The 9,988-nt window shown below is 43.8% G+C and overlaps 1 non-coding gene across 1 annotated transcript; it reads left to right on the top strand.

The window, feature by feature from the left end:
• Window positions 1-4,953: 4,953 nt before the first annotated feature.
• On the top strand, window positions 4,954-5,028 carry Trnat-ugu (transfer RNA threonine (anticodon UGU)). Its single transcript has one exon. It is a non-coding gene; the product is annotated as a tRNA-Thr (tRNA).
• Window positions 5,029-9,988: the final 4,960 nt, after the last annotated feature.

Here is a 9,988-nt window from a genome sequence, read left to right on the forward strand (position 1 = left end):
TAAAATTTTTTATTACTGTGGTTTGGTTTTACGTGCTAAATATCTCCTATAACCCGACTGAGCTCGATGTATTAGTAACAGCGGTGCATTACTGATGCAGAGTATGACGCGAAGAATATATCAGCCAATAGAAATAATTTTATGTTTTCGATATTGCATTGTCTGTGTTGTTCAAAATTACAATGCAATGTTCCTTTGCACATCCATGCATGTCTGAAGGAACAGGCACTGCGGCGACTACAGCCGTCATGAAATATATGAAATGTATTCACATTTGCATGTTCGAAGGAACATAGCATCGCACTTCTGAAAAAAAAAAAAAACAGGCATTGCAATATCATATTTATCTGCAGACTCCGAGTAAGCGAATTTCAATTTAAATGCCTAACCTGTACGGGAATATGCATAATGGATGTACGAGTACAGGTTGTAGACACGTGGCTAACGACAAATGGAAAGCTGGGTCTGGCCGTGATTCGTACTCCGATAGCCTAATGGTTAGGAAATCGCTCGCGATGAGATGGAAATCTGCGTTCGTGTCCCAGTTCGGCAAAAATTTTCATTGTCGCTCCATTATACAGCTGATGGTTGTCCATATTCGCAACTGCGATTACATTTCATTAATTTTATGTCTGCCAATGCGAGAGTTGCATTGTCTGCTGTACATCATAGGGCGCAGGGTGAGAAGCGTTGCGGTCGGCGGGACGTATGTTAGCCGGCACCACGAGGACAGTGTCAGGTTGCCGTGTCTGCTACATCGAGAAGGAACTCTTGAGCAGAAATGAAAGAAGTGGTGGGCTCGAACTCTCCTCTGATTTAAATAGAATATGTTTCAAATAGGACTTCACAACATTGAAAATTCATATAAATTAATTCATTGTACCTCCAGAGGTGATTTTAGTTTCAATTTGTAGGAAAATACATCAAGTTTTCTCTCGCTTAGTTCGCTAGTGCCAAATCGCACCGTAAGGAGCGCTAGCGGTAGTGGCGTCAAAGAGGGCCTTCACTGGACCCGAGCGTGCCAGCTGCCTGTTTTGTTCTGAAGAAATCGAATTCGGCGACAACAATTCAGCGTAATTTCCTTACCAAGTACGCTAAAGATCCTCCCAGTAGGCCTACAATTTGAGTGGCATAAATGTTTTGTAGAAACAGAGTGCTCGGTAAGACAAGGGAAATCATCAGGCCGTCCAAGCACATCTGACGACGTCGTTGAGCGAGTGAGACAATGTTTTGTCCAACAGCCCTACGAAATCGACCCAGAGTGCATCTCGCGAGCTACAGATCTCACATACGATTGTTTGGCGTGTGCTGCGAAACCGTTCGTATTTAAAACCATACAGATTGATGACCGTACAAGCAATGAAAAAAACACCGATAAAATTTCTCGCAAGAGCTTCTGTGCGGATATGTTAAATTGATTACATGACTTTTCACTTAGGTGGCAGTGTTAATAAACGTAACTAAAGGATTTGCGGCACTTAAAATCCAAATCAAACATTGCAATATGTTCGTGATAGTCCTGAACTGAATGTTTTTTGTGCACTGAGCGAGAACACAGTGTACCCCCGTTTTTTCGCATGAAAGAACCATCAACAGGATAGTGTACCTGGATATTTTAAGCAATTTTTGGTACCACGTATCGATGCCGATAACCAAGAACGAAATGTTTACTTCTTGCAAGACGGTGCACCATCCCTCTACCTGGCTGAGGTCTGAGATTTTCTCAGTGACATCTTTCCAGGTCAATAGATTGGCCGTGATGCACCAATTGCATGGCCCCCACGTTCCCCAGACCTGACACCACTCGTTTTTTTGGGGGGATTCATCAAGGATATCGTGTTTGTACCTTCCATGCCAGCTTCCTTACCTAAACTTAGAACCAGAACGTACGCCGCCACTTAGCAAGTTATACCTGCAATGCTACAGTGAGTTTGGGAAGAAATTGACTTCCTATGGGATGTGTGCAGGAAAACCAACGGAAGCCACATACAAAATCTTTAATTAACGTAAAAACACTTGATGTGTTTACGTACAAAATGACCCTAAACCCAGCTTTATATCTTCTTTCAGTAAATTTATATGAATTTTTAAATTTGTAAAGTTCTTTTTGAAACACCCTGTATTAGTCGATCGTTGCCCGGGAGGTGTTTCTCTGCATCATTTTTGTGGCTATAGAGATAAGATCTCACACGGAGGTTTCCGAACAATTATTCTTCCTACGAACCATTTGCGAATGGAAAAGGAAAGGGAGGAGGCGACAGTGATACGTGAAGTACCCTCAACCATACACCACAAGATGCTTTGCGAGTGTGAACGTAGATGTATATATAAAACTTCAAGTAATTCTGAAATTGTGTCATAGCGAATGGTAGTACATTTGATATTAAAACTAGAATGGCCGAGGAGAAATAATGACTTAACAGACAAGAACACGAACGACGTCAGACAGTGTGTCTTTGACTACAAGGAGGGGATTCTTAAAGAGCTAAATTTCGAGCACATACTTACATGGGGTAGAAACGCTGAGAAAGGTGCAAAAGAAAAGACTGTTAACTTCCGAGATACGGTATTGAAGAAAGATATTGAAGATACCGAGGACTGACACACTCTCATATGAGGAATTTCTGAGGAGAGCAGGAGAGACAAGGAGCCTGTTTGAAACAGTCACTACTTGGAGGAACAGCGTTGTTAGCCATCTATATCCACAACTACATGATTATTCTGAATTTCACACTTAAGTGTTTGACAGATGGTGCATAGAATAATTATCAGACTGCTTCTCTACCGTTTCACTGCTAAAGAGGAAAGCTCTACTTTCTCTTACTTTATCACAATGATCCTTTTTTCCTGTGTAGGTAGGAGTCAACAAAATATTTTAGCATTCAGAGGAGAAAGTTGGTGACTAAAAGCTCGTGGAGACTCGTCGCAATGGAAAACACTTTTTTTTTAATGATTGGCACCCCAAATCGCTTATCATATCCATGACACTGTCTCCACTATTTTACGATAGTAGAAAAGTGCTGCCGCATTTGGACTTTTTTGTTGCCCTCCGTCAAGTTTATTTGGTAAAGAGCCTACACCTCACAGCATCACTTCAGAAGATGACAAGCGAAGCGTAGGCAATCCCTTTGTTTGCACCAGCCAGTAAAATGCAGTCTTTGGTTGTCCTTCCACGCAACATTTTTCACTTTATGTAGTTCGCAATAGTGTATTAACTTGAATCGACAAACCTATATTTGTGAAGATTAAATGTAGTTTTAACTCATCTAGAGGACCTAAGACTTTTCTTGTTCAGGGTCAGTTGCGAATTTTCACACCAGGCATATAGCTTGTCTTCAATTTGTGATTTGTTTCGAGCTCTGAATACTTTACTAGATGTTAAGTAACGGCATTGTCTGCGAACAGTGTGTTAAGCTCTGTCAATGACTTCTGACACTCCTAGTGTCATCACGAGCTGCGGCTTGTCTAGTGTCATCTGTTCCCTTCCAGAAACTGTTACAGCTTTGTTGGGTGCATCTATCTGGACCATCCGGTCCTTTGTTCGAGAGTTTGGAGTCACCCCCGAGCTTGGACACATTCTCATTAATTTTAGTATTTTCAACACTGCAGCACGGCGAGCAATCGTGATAATCTAATATATAAGGAACTATCAGCCTCGATTGCAGTAATGAAACCAACCTTTACCGAGGTTTCAGCCCAAGTAATTGAGCCTCCTTCAGAAGATCTACCTGAATCTATAATATGTCTAACAGGGCATGGTCTAGAAATAGGCTGTTTTAGTTTTATTTCTAGACCAAGCTCTGTTAGAAGTATTATAGACTCAGGTATATCTTCTGAAGAAGGCTCAATTCAAAATGGTTCAAATGGCGCTGAGCACTATGGGACTTAACATCTGAGGTCATTAGTCTCCTAGAACTTAGAACTACTTAAACCTAACTAACCTAAGGACATCACACACATCCGTCCCCGAGGCAGAATTCGAACCTGCGACCGCAGCGGTCACGCGGTTCCAGATTGAAGCGTCTTGGCCGGCCGAGGTGGCCGAGCGGTTCTAGGCACTACAGTCTGGAACCGCGCGACCGCTACGGTCGCAGGTTCGATTCCTGCCTCGGGCATGGATGTGTGTGATGTCCTTACGTTAGTTAGGTTTAAGTAGTTCTAAGTTCTAGGGGACTGATGACCTCAGAAGTTAAGTCCCATAATGCTCAGAGCCATCTGAACCAATTTTTTTTGAAGCACCTAGAGTCGCTCGGTCACACCGGCCGGCAAGGCTCAATTACTTGGGCTGAAACCTAGGTAAAGGTTGGTTTCGTTACCGCAGTCGAGGCTGATAGTTTCTTATATATTACATTCTCATGCAGCCAAGCGTGGTGTCTCGTGTATCTTTTAAAGTATTTGTGAGAATAAATGAATTATTTTGTGTGTGATTTGAGTGCAACTAAGAGAAAGGGGGAGACGCAGTGAGTCCTCTCAGAATATACGCCCAGGTTCTAGTGTACGAGCATAGTAACCAGAGACATGGAAGTGATCAGTTTCGTACCCAATAAAACAGGTTGCTCAGATTGTCTCCTGAATCGTTATATCTCCTCACCTCCTAAACCACTCACTTGATTTCAGTGAAACATGGTACAAACACCATTCGCTGTGGCGAATAGAATCACCTAACGCCAGTGGGTTGGAAGTGGGGGTGGGAATGGGGTGGCATGCGAGATGAACAGCGAGAAGGGGGAGGAGGGGCTGTACTGTGAGATGGGGGAGGATGAGAAGGACAATGAGAGGAGGGGCAGAAGGACAGATATAGGCGGGAGGAGGAGATGGACAGAGAGAGCGGAAAGGGGAGGAGACGGACAGTGTAGGGGGGAGAGCGAGGTGTAGTGTTGTGGACATGTTGGGAATGTGCATCTCACGGGGGGCGTGCAAGGGATAAGTCCCTGCAGACACACTATCCTCTGTGCCTGCGGTGGCTCAGATGGATAGAGCGTCTGTCATGTAAGCAGGAGATCCCGGGTTCGAGTCCCGGTCGGGGCACACATTTTCAACATGTCCCCAATGAAGTGTATCAACGCCTGCTTGCAGCTAGGGTGTCAATTTAATTATCATTTCATTTCTAGCAAAGCTGCATGGTCATCGACGGTAACTGTTCTTTCGGGAACAGATACTACCGTCATATATAGTTTATTTTTTTAATTTTATTTTTTATTTTTATTTTTTATATTTTACTTTTTAAATAATAATAATGATTATTATTATTATCATAATTATATTTTCCTGAGACGAATCAGATGTGTAATCATTTGTTGGGATTTCTGTCTATTATATGATCTATCAGTGTAAACAAAATGGTCATATTTATTTAGTCATTTAGTGGTTGTTCCTTTTCAGCCTCCGTTTTGTATATACACTCCTGGAAATTGAAATAAGAACACAGTGAATTCATTGTCCCAGGAAGGGGAAACTTTATTGACACATTCCTGGGGTCAGATACATCACATGATCACACTGACAGAACCACAGGCACATAGACACAGGCAACAGAGCATGCACAATGTCGGCACTAGTACAGTGTATATCCACCTTTCGCAGCAATGCAGGCTGCTATTCTCCCATGGAGACGATCGTAGAGATGCTGGATGTAGTCCTGTGGAACGGCTTGCCATGCCATTTCCACCTGGCGCCTCAGTTGGACCAGCGTTCGTGCTGGACGTGCAGACCGCGTGAGACGACGCTTCATCCAGTCCCAAACATGCTCAATGGGGGACAGATCCGGAGATCTTGCTGGCCAGGGTAGTTGACTTACACCTTCTAGAGCACGTTAGGTGGCACGGGATACATGCGGACGTGCATTGTCCTGTTGGAACAGCAAGTTCCCTTGCCGGTCTAGGAATGGTAGAACGATGGGTTCGATGACGGTTTGGATGTACCGTGCACTATTCAGTGTCCCCTCGACGATCACCAGTGGTGTACGGCCAGTGTAGGAGATCGCTCCCCACACCATGATGCCGGGTGTTGGCCCTGTGTGCCTCGGTCGTATGCAGTCCTGAGTGTGGCGCTCACCTGCACGGCGCCAAACACGCATACGACCATCATTGGCACCAAGGCAGAAGCGACTCTCATCGCTGAAGACGACACGTCTCCATTCGTCCCTCCATTCACGCCTTTCGCGACACCACTGGAGGCGGGCTGCACGATGTTGGGGCGTGAGCGAAAGACGGCCTAACGGTGTGCGGGACCGTAGCCCAGCTTCATGGAGACGGTTGCGAATGGTCCTCGCCGATACCCCAGGAGCAACAGTGTCCCTAATTTGCTGGGAAGTGGCGGTGCGGTCCCCTACGGCACTGCGTAGGATCCTACGGTCTTGGCGTGCATCCGTGCGTCGCTGCGGTCCGGTCCCAGGTCGACGGGCACGTGCACCTTCCGCCGACCACTGGCGACAACATCGATGTACTGTGGAGACCTCACGCCCCACGTCTTGAGCAATTCGGCGGTACGTCCAACCGGCCTCCCGCATGCCCACTATACGCCCTCGCTCAAAGTCCGTCAACTGCACATACGGTTCACGTCCACGCTGTCGCGGCATGCTACCAGTGTTAAAGACTGCGATGGAGCTCCGTATGCCACGGCAAACTGGCTGACACTGACGGCGGCGGTGCACAAATGCTGCGCAGCTAGCGCCATTCGACGGCCAACACCGCGGTTCCTGGTGTGTCCGCTGTGCCGTGCGTGTGATCATTGCTTGTACTGCCCTCTCGCAGTGTCCGGAGCAAGTATGGTGGGTCTGACACACCGGTGTCAATGTGTTCTTTTTTCCATTTCCAGGAGTGTATGATAATTTTTCTGTAATGTTAGGAGAAGTCTTTCATTATTTATTCTAATTACTTTCATATCATTTTCTCTTGTAGTAGGTTTGTGGTTGTTTTCTCTCAAATGTTCTGCAAAAGTTGAGTGACTTATTCTGTATTTCCATGCTATGGTATGTTCTTTGTAGTGGGTGTCAAATGTTCTGCTGGTTTGTCCTATATACCTTCCATCACATGTGTTGCACTGTAGTTTGTATATTCCTGCTTTTTGGTAGATAGCTGTGTTTTTTGTTATTTTTGGAATGTACCTTTGGATTGAATTGTCTGTTTTGAATGCTATGTTTATCCCTTGTCTTTTGAAAATGTTTGTAATTTAATGTGTGAATTTGTGCTTGTATGTCATTGTGTACCCTCTGGAATCTTGTTTTTTGTTTTCCTGTATTCTTTGTGTCGTTATTGTTCTGTTACTGTTTCTGCCTGTTGGTGTAGTGTTTTGTTGTACTGTTGTTTGTGGGTGTTTATGTACTGTGTTCACTGACTGTATTTATTATTATTACTGGTGTTTTGCCCTTAAAGAGCGCATTTGGACTAAACTACATGGCCAGTTCCTTTTGCTGTCTTCCTTGCTGCCCAAACTTCCGTCATTCGCTCGCTGTGTTTCTGTTTCCGGTCCTCTGTCCATGCTTCTAGTCGGCTTTGTGTCTTCGGCTTCATCTTGATTGTCTTTTTGGTTGCCCATATTTCTTTCTTCTTCTGGCTGTGATCTTGCTTGCGTTCTTCGGTCCATTTTATGCCTGTTCGTTTGTCACATTGTATCTCATGTAGTTTACTTTTCTTAATGATATTTCTGAATTTATTCTGTCGTTTATTGTGTCTGCTGTTATGTTGAGTTGGTTCAGGTCGTTTTCTACCTCTGCCACCCAGTCAAAGATCTGTTTGGTCAGCCTGTGTGATTGCATTATGTATGGGTGTCCATAGAATTGTATTCTGCGTTTTCTAATCTTTTCTGTGATTGTCTCCGTATGTTTGTACAGTTCCTCTGTAGGTTTCTTGATCCATATTCCATTGTTGTTAGTTGCGCCAAATATTTTCCTAAGTATTTTCCGTTCTACTTTTTCTAATTGTCTGATACGTGTATGCCCTAGGATTAGTGTGGTCTCTGCTGCACATAGTGCCTCGGGGAGCACCGCCGTGTCGTAATGGCATAATTTGGCTTTTTGTGAGATAGACTTCTTGTTGTAATGATTCCACACTACTTTGTATGCCTTGTCCAGTTTAGTCTTTCTTTCTTCGTTTGAGTCTTTGTTATGTCCACTCATTTGTAGTGTTTCACCGAGGTATTTGAAGTTTGCCGTTTTGTAAATCGTGCCGTACTTTGTGTTCAGAGATGAGAGTTTCTTTGTGCTCATGAACTGTGTCTTTTCGTAAGAGATCTGTAGTCCAGTTTTGGAAGCGATTTCGTGCAGTTTTGCAATAGCGTCTTTTGTTTCCTTTATACTTTTCGTGACAATCGCCAAATCGTCTGCAAAAGCCAGGCATTTAATCTGTAGGTTTCCTAAGGTTATCCCCTATTGTGATGTTTCCCATTCTTTTATGACCTTATCTAACACCAAATTGAAAAGGAGAGGTGAGAGGCCATCGCCTTGTCCGACACCTGTGCGAATTTCAAAGGGCTCTGATAGTTCCCCACAGAACTTTACTTTGGAGGTCGTGTTGGTTAAAGTTTGCTCTATGATAGCCCGTGTTTTGTTGTCTACTTCGTATTCTGCTAGAATTTTGGAGAGAGTTTTCCGGTCGATAGAGTCGTACGCCTTTTTGAAGTCAACAAAGGTAATGATCAGGTTCTGTTTGTGTTGTAAAAATATTTTCAGGTTCCAAATTTGTTCCGCACAAGACCGCCCTTTACGGAAGCCTGCTTGGTATTCCCCAATCAAGTGGTGGGTCTGGCATTCTAGTCTGTTCAGTAAAGCTTTAGAGAGGAACTTGTATGTGACCGGTAGTAGGGATATTCCTCTGTAGTTGTTCGGGTCAGTCTTGTCACCTTTTTTGTGTAGTGGATGTATCAGGGCAGTTTTCCAGTCGTCAGGAATTTTCGTGGTCTTCCAGATGTCTTCCAAGATTCTGTGGATGTCTTTGGTGAGTTCTGGGTCTTGTAACTTCCAGATTTCCGCGATGATGCCATCTTCTCCTGGTGCTCTACGATTCTTGAGTGACTTGATTATTTCTTTAACTTCTTCTAGAGTTGGAGGTTTACTATCTGGATTGTATGTGCTCGTTTCTGTCATCATTTCTTCCATAGGGGGGGTCCGTGTTGAGCAGTTTTTCAAAATACTTTGCCAGAATGTCACAATGGTATTGGTTTCTAGGGTTCCATCCGGTCTTCTGAAGCACAAGTTGGGTGGTTGATATCCAGTCATATTTTCTCTGAACGTTCTGTAGAAGTTTCTTGTATTGTTCTTCATGAAGTCCGATTCGATCTCCGTCAGTCGCCGTTTCTCATACTGTCGTTTTTCACTGCGAATGATTTTTCTTGATTGCTTCTGTGTTTTCAAGAAGTTCATCCAATTCTCTTGGGATTTATGGCTACTAAATTTTTTCCATGCACTGATTCGTTGGTCAATAGCTTGGTCACATGTGTGGTTCCACCAACGGTGTTTCTGTGTGCGTGGTGCTTGTGCTAGTTTCATGGCCTCTCGGATTCTTCGTGAAAGTTGTGTCCAGTCTGTCGTTTTCTCCATTTTAATTTTGTGTATTATTTGTGTCTGGTTTAAAGTAACGTATTCTGGATCTGGTCTAACAATTTTGTTCTTCTGGAGCTTTTTCTTGGGCAAAAGACGAATCCTGATCTGTAGTAGGCGGTGGTCTGAGTCTTTCTGGACTATTACGTGGTCGATTTGTAGTTCTTGCTTTCCGCTGGGGAATTTGCATGTGGTAAGTTTTCGTGTTGGTTTCTTGAATTTTGTTGACATAATGGCGAGGTCGTGGCTTTTGCAAAAGTCTATCAGATGTTTTCCGTTTTTGTTGGTGTCCTTGTGTGGAGTATGTTTTCCTGTGATATGTCTGTATATATTTTCTTTTTCAAGTTTAGCGTTGAAATCTCCCAGTATTATTTTGACTCTATGTGCAGGAATTTTTCTGATAGTTTATTCCATTGTCGTCCAGAAGTCATCAATTTCGTCCGGGTTTTTCCT

This window comes from Schistocerca cancellata, chromosome 5, assembly GCF_023864275.1.
Source record: "Schistocerca cancellata isolate TAMUIC-IGC-003103 chromosome 5, iqSchCanc2.1, whole genome shotgun sequence".
NCBI classification, from domain to species: Eukaryota; Metazoa; Arthropoda; class Insecta; order Orthoptera; family Acrididae; genus Schistocerca; species Schistocerca cancellata.